We start from the raw sequence: 12494 nt of genomic DNA on the forward strand, positions 1-12494 counted from the left end.
GAACTTGGCCATTTGATGCATAAAGAGTTCATCCATATCTTCAGCTTGCACAGGCGGCCTGTAGTAAATGCCTACAATGGTGTCCTTTCCATTGTTCTGTCCTTGTATTCTTACCCAAACAGTTTCCACAGAACTCCCAGTCTCTGAAGCTTCAATCTCTGTGCAGATATACGCGTTTCTAACATACAATGCGACACCCCCTCCTCGTTTATCAAGTCTGTTTCTTGCAAATAAGTTGTATCCTTCTAGTCTTGTATTCCAATCATGTGTATTGTCCCACCAAGTTTCAGTGATTCCAATGACATCATATTTCTTTTCCTGTGTTAGTTCCAATTCTCCTTGTTTGTTGCCCATGCTTTGTGCATTAGTATAGAAACATTTTAGTTTGTGATTGGTTTCTCTTTCTCCAATATTTTTATTAATTAGATTCTTTCGTCTTTGTTCTTCCTTTCCACTTCTAATAGCAGAGTTCTCAATAGCATTTGTCAGGTGTATGGCTTTTTCTGGTCTTTTGCTTCCCTTCCCATGTTGTTCTAGTTTAAAGCTCTCCTTACAAGTGTAGCAAGGCGACTTCCAAATACTTGCTTTCCAGTCTTCGTAAGGTGCACCCCATCTCTAGCAAGTAGTCCATCGTATAAGTAGTTCACTCCGTGATTCAGAAATCCAAATCGTTGCTGACGGCACCATCGACGTAGCCAGTTGTTCACCTGCAGAATCTTATTCCACCGCCTTGTTCCATGGCCATCCACCGGGAGGATGGAAGAGAAGACCACCTGCGCTCCCAGTTCTTTCACTTTCTTGCCTAAGTCTTCAAAGTCTCTGCAGATGGTTTCCAGGTCGTTTCTTGCGGTGTCATTTGTCCCTACATGTAGTAGCAGGAATGGGTAGTCATCTGTAGGTTTGAAGAGTCCTGATATCCTGTCAGACACATCTTTAATTTTTGCACCTGGAAGACAGCACATTTCTCTTGAAGTTATATCCGGTCTGCAGATAGCTGCCTCTGTTCCTCTCAACAGGGAATCCCCCATGACCACCACTCTCCGTTTCTTCTTCACAACATTTTTCTTTCTCCATTCAGGAGGACTCTGAAGGCGTACAAGGTTGCTGTTTGTTGGCAAAGTCTTATCCTGATGTATTTCTTCATCGTTTTCCTGCGTGAGAGCCTGGTACTGGTTTCTGAGCAGTATGGGTGCTGACTGCCTCCTGATCCTCCTGTTTCTCTGGGTCACATGTCTCCATTCCTCTGTTTCTTCAGGTGCACTTCGAATTTCTTCTCTTTCTGTAACATGAAGAGATAATTCTGCTCTGTCCAAGAACTCTTCACCTTCCTTAATGACCTGCAACGTAGCTAACCTCTCTTCGAGATTTTGCAACTTTTCCTCCAACAGTGACACAAGCTTGCATTTGTGGCATGTGAAGTTTGGCTTTTCCACTGGTAAATCTGCGAACATGTAGCAAGAAATGCAGCTCACCAAATGGCTCCTGGCCTCTTCCATCTTGAGATTTCTTAAAGACGATGAAAGATGAGCCAAAATTCGCGCTCCGATTCGCGGAGACTCTTCACTTATCCCAGGCACTGGGAATATGCAAATGATCTCCTCAAGACTCTTCCCCTGGTTTTCCGATTTCCTCTTTTCAGCTGCAACGGCCAAAGCCCAGTGATCGTTGAGCTCGCGGAGACTCTTCACTTATCCCAGAAGGCACTGGGAATATGCAAATGATCTCCTCAAGACTCTTCCCCTGGTTTTCCGATTTCCTCTTTTCAGCTGCAACGGCCAAAACCCAGTGATCGTTGAGCTCGCGGAGACTCTTCACTTATCCCAGAAGGCACTGGGAATATGCAAATGATCTCCTCAAGACTCTTCCCCTGGGTTGGGTGGGGGCAGCATGAGGTTAACCAAGTATAAGATTAGATAAGGGCAGTGGAGAACAATGACACACAAGAAGTAAAGGGGGTTTTACACTAAGCGATATCGCTAGCAATATCGCTAAAACGTCACTGGTTTTGTGACGTTATAGCGATATTGCTAGCGATATCGCTATGTGTGATACTTACCAGCAACCGGCTTCCCCGCTGTCCATCGCTGATCGCGCGAGAATGTCCAGCTCCATTTCTCGTCGGGCGCTTCCTGCTGAGACTTCCTGCTGTGACGACGAGCGACGCGTGGAGGCGGGTGGGAGGACGTCTGGATCGCTGTGTGTGAATGGTATCGTGCGCTGCGTCGCTGCTGCATCGCTGTGAGATCTTTCTGTATGAAAGCTCACTAGCGATCATTTAGCGATGCACCAGCGATCCTGACCGGGTCGGATCGCTGGTGCATCGCTAAATGGAAAAGGGCCTTAAGAAATGTCTCTATCTCCAGCAGAACTGCTTATCACTGTTGTTCATAGTTTGATAGAACATATATATTTGAGTAACATTTATAAAATTCATATGAAAGTTCAATTATGAAATATTAATACATTTTTTTTAACGCTGGAGTCGGAGTCGGTACATTTCTACCGACTCCGACCAAAACTAACTCCGACTCCACAGCCCTGGCTATAACGTCACCGATTTTGTGACGTTATAGTGATATCGCTATGTGTGATACTAACCTCCGACCGGCTTCCCCGCTGATCGCGTGAGAATGTCCGGCTCCATTTCTCGTTGTCAGCTTCCTGCTGTGACGACGAGCGACGCGTGGAGGCGGGAGGGCGGGAGGACGTCAGGATCGCTGTGTGTGAAAGGTGAGTATCGTGCGCTGCTGCATCGCTGTGAGGTCTGCCTGTGTGACAGCTCACTAGCGATCATTTAGCGATGCACCAGCGATCCTGACCGGGTCGGATCGCTGGTGCATCGCTAAATGTAAAAGGGCCTTAACAGAAAGGTAGCCACTCAAATCAGGACTCAAAGGTGCGCTGCTGCATGATTGCATCCTCCTATGACCCTGAGCCTATCACCTTCTCATCATGGCCTCTGAGTCCATATACAATGCATACTTTCAGTGATGACCTTCTGGCAGGAAATTGATCGCAGCACGCAAACATTTCCTTTGGGGAGGTTTTCCTTATAGAGGAACCCCCTTCTACGATGTCACTTCCATGTTCCCTGAAAGTGCGCCAGAACCACACACAGCATCCCAGTGTGATGCCAAAAAACATGGAAGCGCTGTATGATTTTTCCGAGAATCTCCAGAACATTCTGTGAAACTTAGCTAACACAATGTCCGACAACCAGGAGCGGGCCCTCCAACTACTAAAGATAGCTTGTAATAATACGCTTTTGTGCGTCTGACATGGAAAAACACTATGGCCTAAATTCATCTAGACAGACTTGTTCACGCTGGTCTTAATGGGGGGTGCGCCAGTCTGCAGTGTCATGCCCGTCCCACCCCAGGTCTTCCCGTTTTGGCGGAGCTTGGCAAAAAAGTCAGCTTTGAGCTGCACAAAAATTTGGGGACTTTCTACAATGTTTTCTGTCAAAAACTCTTTGTTGAATCTGGGCCCAAAGGTTAAGGCTACGCTGAAATCGCGGTGCCGCGTCCAATGACCTCTGCCGGTATCACAATGCGACCTTCCGCAACGTTTCAAAAAACGCGGGATTCTGTCAGTCACACGCGACTCACTTCCCATACACTCCAATGGAAGTCACAGGCAAGGTGTAAATAATATGCAATATGGCCGATTTACAGCTGGAGAATAGTCGCAGGCGGGCGGTCACTGGTCATATAAACCATAAAAATCCTTGTCTGTCGAGATGGAAAGATTCACAATTCCATTCCATTGACTAAAAACACCTACCAAGCAAGAAGTACAGAAAACAGACTGGGAAGGAAAGTGGGGGCTGAGGTCGGTGAATGGCCTGACCGGTGTTAACCTGCACACAGCACTAATCCCCTCAGCCGCGGGCTGAGCTCGGCTTCCTGCACGGCCGGTAACGAGGTAAGTGGGGCACCGTGCACCGGGGCTGCCACCTCATTACCCCGCACTGACAGACCAAAGTTCCCTTCCGTCTGGCGGCCAGTAACCGGCTCCCACTTGGTCTGTGCGGCCATGGAGTAATTAGAGCCTGGCACTGTGGGCGGGAACTTGGAGTCTCAGCCCGTGGGTTAGAAGTTTATCTTATCACGACACGCACGGACTGACTGGCCTCCGGGGTAAAGCTCAGTCACAGGAAGCAAAGAGCAGTCCGGTGCCGCGTACCGACGAGAGCGGGAAAGTGGCGAGGACCCCACTAATGGAGGCGAGTATGGGAAGGCTCTGAGGTGGGAGGTCCTGGCGGGGAAAGTTCTAGCCATGTGAGAAATGCTGAGGTGCCAGGGCAGTGATTGTGGGCCCCCGTTTCATGCCCCTGAGGCTCCCTCCATCTGCAGCCCTGACATGTCCTCCTTTCCCATTCCCAGCGCTGCTATTATTCCTCCTCCGCAAATATGGAAATGGCTTCATTTCCACAACTTGTGGGGCTGTTTGTAGGGCTTCTCTGGGAATAAATATATTTATAGCACATGTGCAGCGGTCGCGCTCCAGATTTCTGACAGGAGGCGGTTATTCCGCTCGCTCGTCCATTGGGGGATATACGTCTGTAGGGGGCTACGAGCTGTCCATATATATGGCCATGAGATAATTGTCATCTTGGGACAGATCTTGTAGTGCCTGTGACTTGGTCTGTACAGCAGGTATGTCGACAGGTGAAGAAAAGATGAGTAGATGACAAATCTTACCAGTGTCGGACTGGGGTGCCAATGGCCCACCAGTATCATTGGCTTTGGGGGCTCACCTTTCACCTGCATACAAATGTTACGCTACCCTCATTCACAAATTTACCTAGATCTCTGTATAATAATAAACTAGGTAGTTTGGTTTCTGAATGATGAGATTTTACTTTTTTTCTGTACAGAGTAAATTATGTGAATTATGCCAAGTACTGTCCATACAGTCCATACAGGGGGTTTTACACTAAGCGATATCGCTAGCAATATCGCTAAAACGTCACTGGTTTTGTGACGTTATAGCGATATTGCTAGCGATATCGCTATGTGTGATACTTACCAGCGACCGGCTCCCCCGCTGTCCATCGCTGATCGCGCGAGAATGTCCGGCTCCATTTCTCGTCGGGCGCTTCCTGCTGAGACTTCCTGCTGTGACGACGAGCGACGCTGGACGCGGGCGGGAGGACGCAGGATCGCTGTGTGTGAATGGTAAGTATCGTGCGCTGCGTCGCTGCTGCATAGCTGTGAGATCTTTCTGTATGAAAGCTCACTAGCGATCATTTAGCGATGCACCAGCGATCCTGACCGGGTCGGATCGCTGGTTGGATCGCTGGTGCATCGCTAAATGTAAAAGGGCCTTAAGTCCCGAACAACCCTATTAAAATGAACTTGACAGCTGATCCATGCAGCCCAATCTGTGCGCAGTATTGATCAGACACTGTTTGAATTCAGTTTTGTATGTTGACTCTGAAACAATGCAGGGTTTCAGAGGAAAACATACTTTTAATACCCGCTGGGGACCAAACCACGCTGTAGACTAGTTGAACAGGCAGGTCCCTGGCAGCTTCTCACTGCCTACTGCCTTGCATTGACAGGTCTTTCCCTATACATGCATGTAACGATGTACCTAGAAGGAATATAGAGCGCACATAGGGTCTTATCCGAGATAAAAGGAATATTTGTGGGGGATAATCAAATTCACTCACCTATTATGGTTGTGTGAGACACAACCACTGCACTTAGCATTGGCGGCTGCTGCAAGCTCGAGGTGATGATCCTTTGCTAGGTGAAGAGAATGGGGCATCAGCCTGCGCTGCTCGCCTGTCAGATTGACATACTAGAGGAGTCCAAGTGGATGTAATAGAAAATAGACTTTATTTTTGCGCGTTTCGTGGTGATCACACCACTTCCTCGGGACAGTCTGTCACATCCTCAGGACAATCTATAGACTGTCCTGAGGAAGTGGTGTGATCCCCACGAAACGCTTAGAAATAAAGTCTATTTTCTATTACATCCACTTGGACTCCTCTGGTACATCATCCTGACAGGCGAGCAGCGCAGGCTGATGCCCCATTCTCTTCACCTAGCAAAGGATATACATGCATGTAAGCAGAGACCTGTCAATCAAGGGCAGTGTGGGAAAAGCCACCAGGGACCTACCTGTCCAACGAGTCTCCAGGACAGTCTCGGACTCCAGCGAATAATAAAGTATGGGTGCTTCTGACAAAATTAGAATATCATCAAAAAGTTCATTTATTTCAGTTCTTCAATGCAAAAACTAAAACTCATGTATAGAGTCATTACAAACAGAGTGATCTACTGTATTTCAAGTGTCTATTTCTGTAGATAAGCCCCTGATGTAACCTGGAAGATAAGAAAAAAGAGTTATGGCCCCGTCGCACACAGCGAGGTCGCTGATTTTGTGACGCCACAGCGATCTCGCAGTGTGTGGCACGCATCAGCGACCGACCCCACCCGCCGGGTATCGCTGATCATGCAGCAATGTCCTGGGCCATTTTTTGATCGTTGGTCTCCCTCTGGCCAGTGCGCATCGCTGCGTGTGACAGCGAGAGACCAACAATCAGCGACGCTGGGAGCTGGTATCCAAGGTAAACAGCGGGTATCTAAGAGCCGCGTGGCTCTTAGATACCCGCTGTTTACCTTGGATACCAGCTTGTTCGCTGGTCCTGATGGCTGGTGAGTCTGTCTATGTGACAGCTCACCAGCGATCAGTTAGCTATGTCATAGCGATCCCATCCACGTCGGATCGCTGGGACACTGAAGCGTGTAACGGGGCCCTTAGATTATACTCACCCCGGCGTTCGGTCCGGCGCCTCCCATCTTCATACGATGATGTCCTCCTCCTTGCTTCTCCCTCGGCTCCTGCGCACACGTACTTTATCTGCCCTGTTGAGGGCAGAGCAGAGTACTGCAGTACGCAGGCGCCGGAACTCTGACCTTTCCCGGCGCCAGCGCACTGCAGTACTTTACTCTGCCCTCAGTAGGGCAGAGAAAGTACGCCTGCGCAGGAGCCAAGGGAGAAGCAAGGAGGAGGACATAATCGTATGAAGATGGGAGGCGCCGGACTGGACCGCGACACCCACCGCACCCTACCACGCCCCCCCTGTGAGTATAATCTAACGTGTTTTTCTTATCTTTCAGGTTTCATCGGGGGCTTATCTACAGCATTACAGAATGCTGTAGATAAGCCCCTGATGGCGGTGGCCGCAGCTTATAGTGCTAAAATGGGGTGACAGATTCCCTTTAATGTTGATGATTATGACTTACAGCAAATTAAATCCCAAAAGTCATTATCTCAGTAAGGCTGCTTTCACATATCAGTTTTTTGGCGTCAGTCACAATCCGTCGGCTTGACGGATGGAGAGATCCGTCGCAGATTGTGAAAAACTGATGCGACGGATCCGTTTTTTCGACGGATCCAGCGAAAAAGTGGATCCATCGCATCAGTTTTTTCATCCATTTCGTCCGTTTTTCAACGGATCCTTTTTTTAAAACGGCTCAATGGGAGGCTCCCAAACGTTATTGGCTACTGAAAACATATATATACACAGTGTTTCTACACCCCATCTTTGACAGGTTGTAGAGCAAGTGGCAAAAATGGAAGGTGTTATTGCGAACATTGTGAAGATCTATGTGGATTTTATTTTTGAGGCAAATTGTTTGGCCGTGATTGTTCATGAAAAGGAGCGAGAAAGACAGCACATCATGCGCCTGCAACGTTTTTGGATCCACCCACTTACTGCACAGAGAATGACACGTGGGGTGTATTCTACATTATATATGGAGCTGAGATAAAACCCTGAGAAGTTTTTTGATTATCTTCGGATGAAAGTGGAAAACTTTGACATCTTGGTTGGAGACCGCATCCGGAGAAAAGACACATATTACCGCTTCTCCATTTCACCGGTGGAGCGTTTGATGGTGACTAAGGTAATCCATTTTTATTGCATTTTCCTCCTCTAAAGCGGACTTCTGTAATGTTGTTCGTAATTTTTAGTAATTATTGCCTTGCCTTTCTCAACAAATTCTTTGCAACTGGTGAATCCCTTTCCTCTCTCCATTTTCAATTTCGACTCGGGATTTCCACCATATCAGGGATTGAAAAAAACACACCTGCCACGCATTGTGGGACTCTTTGCATACAGAATATATCCCACAATGGAGAGTTGGCTGGATATAGCAGAAAAATTTCTAAACATTTTTCAGTTTCCCAATTGCTTGGGTGCAGTGGACGGTAAGCATATAAGGATTGTCAAACCAGCTGGATCTGGCTCTGAATATTTTAATTACAAGAAGTATTTTTCCATCGTGCTTATGGCCATTGCAGATGCAAAATACAAGTTTTTATAGCGGTCGATATTGGGGCCCATGGCCACTCCAATGACTCCCAAGTTTTTAAAATGTCTGCAATGGGGCGTCATTTACAGTATATGGAAACAGCTTCCAATTTCCACCACCAAGACCGCTCCCTGGAACCTCTGGGCCACCAATGCCATTTGTATGTGTTGGAGTTGAAGCGTTCCAACTCTTGCAACACCTGCCGAAGCCATACGCAAGTAGTGGCTTGACGCCAACTAAAAGTCTTCAATTATCGCTTAACACGAGTACGAAGAATGGTGGCATGTGCTTTTGGCATTCTAACATCCAAATGGCGAGTTCTGTTGGTCGCTATTAACCTGAAGACTCAGACTGTGGATGAGGTGGTGAAAGCTTGTGTGGTCCTGCACAATTTTCTAATATGCAAGGAACAGGTTGCCATGGATGACAATTTGGTTGAAACAACCTTGCGTGATTATCAAAATATTACTTTTCGGAGTCCTGTGTGCAGTTTCAAGAACGAGGGACAAATTTGCTGAGTACTTTGTCACCTCAAGGAAGACTAGAATGGCAGGATAAGATGGTTTGATATTTTTGGCTTTTAATATAATGTATGTTGGAGTACCAAACTTATTGTAGTTGTGATTATACCATGATTTTTTTTGTCTATTAACCAAAGTTTTGTAACTTTACCCCAAGTTTTGTATGTTTTGGTACCTTTTACCCAAAGTTTTGTAACTTATCATTAAATAAATGAAAGACAATAAATATTTTTTGAAAAAAACAATATTTTTTATTTATAACAGAATTATAAATTCATATAGTTAGTACCGGAGGGGCTGACAGGGCGGACCACGTCGATAGTGGGGGAATGGAGACCGGGTTGGGGTGGATCGGAAGTGGAAAAGGTGGAGAAAACAAGAGGTTGGGCAGGGAGTGGAGGTACAGATGGTGTGGTTGGAAGCTGGTACGGGGAAGGAGTGGGAGGAGGGACAGTGGCTGGAGGGGGGTAGGTGTGGGAGGAACTACCGAGGCAGGTGGAGGGGCTTGGGAAGTGACCTGCGCTAGAGCAACCTGGTAGGCTTGCATGACATGCATCTGGTGGTCAGGAGATAGCTTATCCATGCGCTCGAGTACTGCCTGAAAAAAGCAATGATTCGGCAACTTACTTGCATCTAAATGCATCCTATCCAGACGACTTCTCAATTCAACCATGCTGTTGTGCATGAGGTTGAATCCAGCAGTCAAATGCTCGGCCAAAAGTTTGATCGAGTTCTGAAAGGATGCATTTAGATGCAAGAGCTCGGGCGCATAGCTCCTTTCCTGACCTCTCTGGTGCTGCCGGCCAGAACCCAAAGGTGTTCTAGAGGTGGCGGCAGTGTCAGAGGGGTCTGGTAAAGGGAAAGCTACCTCGCCACCAGCAGCTTCATGTAATGAAGTCTGCCAAGAAGATGCTCCAGCGCTTGTGGATGGGGCCGAGGGACCAGACGTGAGGGAAGGTGCAGACGGGTCGAGTCTGTCGGAAGTGATCCCCGGTGGCAGACTTCTGTGGGATCGCTCCAGAAGGGTTCAACTCAGCAGCAGGCTCCCGAGTGCTGCAGATAGTGCTGTGGTAGAAAGAAAGGAAAAAAAATGAATTAATGCATTGATATTGCTTTGCCCTGGCTGAAACCAAAAAATAAGGTTAGACATGTAAACATTTTGACTTAATAATTGAGGTGGGGAATATTCACCATGGTTGATCGGAGGGCTCTGGCACACTTATACTTGCTCCTGCGTCGTCCCGATCCACTCGGGGCCTGCATCTCTTTGTTGTTACTCCCTCTTGAAGCGATCCCTGAGTGACCGCCACCGCTTGATAACCTTGTCTCCTGTAAAGAGAAAGCAGAAATTGGTTAGTATACAGCACATTACATCCTGCAACATAACTTACTGAACTTTGAATACTTATGCGCTTGATTGTGGACCGGAGCATCGAGGTTCTCCCAGTATTCCAAAACATCAAGACACACTTCCTCCCAGAGCTGATGGGTTACGACAACGTCAGCATGGCGGCGGTCCCCCATGTTCCACAGTGGCTCCTGCTCTTGTACCACATTGATGAGGAGGTCAATGTCCAGACCTGCCTCCTCACTGTCTGATTTGGGAGCATGCTGTGAAGACTGTTAAAAAAGACAAAAAACAAAAACATTAAACTCAAATCATCCACATGAAGTATAAAAATACTAAAACACCAAAAAAAAAAAAAGGTACTTACTCTTTGCTGACCGCCGTGATACTCACGCCGATGACCCTGGGAGGTGCTTTGAGGACCTCTACGCCGAGCCCCAGAATGTGAAGACTATACAAAGAAAAAAAAAAAAAAGTGCTTGGATGTAGGCATATGTATTGTGTGTACTGTGATGTCTGTGATGCATGCAAGAAACTTACATTCTGCGCACCCGCTCCTTGTATTTCTCCACCCCATCCGTCTCCTTCTGGAAGCCTCTCTAATGCTGCAGCTTCCTGTGAAACCAGAATTAATGCATATAGGGTTGTGTACAAAAAATGTTAACATCACCAAAAATAAATATTTTAATTACCTCAGTTCGCTGATGCTGTGAGGGAGGGCTCCCAGAAGAAGACATAGTGGCCTGGTTTCTCAAAGTATCTGCAGGTATAAAGACACTTGTTAGCTACTATACAAATTATATATTAAGCTTTCTGGCCTTTAATACTTACATTACGACTTTCACTGGTGGCCTGGCTTGGTCACACACACTGGTTTCTTGAAGTATCTGCAAGTATAAAGACACTTGTTAGCTATTATACTAAGATTATTTCTGTGTTGTCCGCTGACTTAGAAAAAAAAAAAAGGTAGCTCCAGAGCTATTAGGATTTCTACCCCTCCCCCCCAAAAAAAAAATCCCCCTATGCCCCCAAACAAAAAATGCTATGTAATTTAGTTGGTTTCTAAACCACCCCCTCTGTAATTTAAAGGTTAGATATGTGCGATGCGCAAGCAGACATAACCCTCCACCTCCTGTTCCCAAAAATACCCAAACCTAACACAGCCACCCAAGTAGTACGTTGCAATCTCCATCGCATAGTAAATACCCTCCTTCCAACTTTAAATCCCTAAACCCCCACTTGAATATCTATTGACCACAGATGTAATGTTTTAAAAACCCTGGTGAAATTTTAAAGAACAAATTTCTGCATTCCCCATTTGTTTACACCATTTTTTTGAAAATGCAACCTCAAACACCTCTGTATTGCATGTAAACCAACCAACACAGGTACTTTCCTGTGTGCCATAACCCAAAATTTTAAAGTTAACTTGATGAAATGATACTACGGATTACAGTTTTTTGGACCCATTTTTAATGATTTTTTTAAAACTTTTTTTAAATTTTTGTTAAAGCAAGTAGGAGCTACACAGCTCTTTATTTGAAATACAAGGACAGTAAATGAAAAATAAAAAAAAAAAGCTTTGCCGCACTCACACACACTCACCACAGCTCTTTGTTTGAAATACAAGGACAGTAAATGGGAAAAAAAAAAAAAAAAAGCTTTGCTTGACTCACACACAAACACACAAACCCGCCTCATACACACACTCGCCGCACTCTCACACACACACACTCGCCACATGCACACTTGCCGCACTCACATATACACTCGCCACACACACCCACACTCGCCGCACTCTCACACACACTCGCCGCACTCTCACACACACTCGCCGCACACACACACACCCACGCCGCACTCTCACACAGACCCACACACTCGCCGCACTCTCACACACACACTCGCCTCACACACACACACACACCTGCCGCACTCGCCACACTCACACACACACTGGCTGGACTCACGCTAGCTGCTGGCTGGACTCCCGCTGGCCTCTATGTGGCTGCACTCTGGCTGCCTGGATTCTGGCTGGACTCCTGATGGCTGTAATGCTTGCTGGCACATTGAGGAGTGAAGCCCTACCTGGCAGTTTTATATGCATTTGGGGCTGTCTGGCCAATTGGCTACAAAATAATAATTGGAGCATGCTCAGTGAAAAAAAAACGGAATCCGTCACCGGATTCCATCATTTGATGGACATCCCATAGGCTTCCATTATAGCCAACGACGGACGGTGCTGTCCGACTTTTCGACGCAGACAAAAAAACACTACTTTGTCAGTCGTCTCCG

General features: G+C 46.8%; 1 protein-coding gene across 3 annotated transcripts in view; it reads left to right on the forward strand.

The window, feature by feature from the left end:
• ADCY4 (adenylate cyclase 4) overlaps positions 1-12494 on the forward strand; it is a 152604-nt gene that overhangs the window by 13075 nt on the left and 127035 nt on the right. The window contains exon 1 of one of the 3 annotated variants that reach the window (XM_073575506.1): positions 3610-3924. The exons of 1 other annotated variant lie outside the window; for it this stretch is intronic. The gene's annotated coding sequence lies outside the window, so the exon portion shown is untranslated. Of the gene's footprint in view, positions 1-3609; positions 3925-4003; positions 4226-12494 lie in introns of those variants that run through there. One more of the 3 variants, XM_073575505.1, reaches the window with a different exon arrangement.

Source organism: Dendrobates tinctorius, unplaced genomic scaffold, assembly GCF_039654945.1.
Source record: "Dendrobates tinctorius isolate UK_male_01 unplaced genomic scaffold, ASM3965494v1 ptg000044l, whole genome shotgun sequence".
Taxonomy (NCBI): domain Eukaryota; kingdom Metazoa; phylum Chordata; class Amphibia; order Anura; family Dendrobatidae; genus Dendrobates; species Dendrobates tinctorius.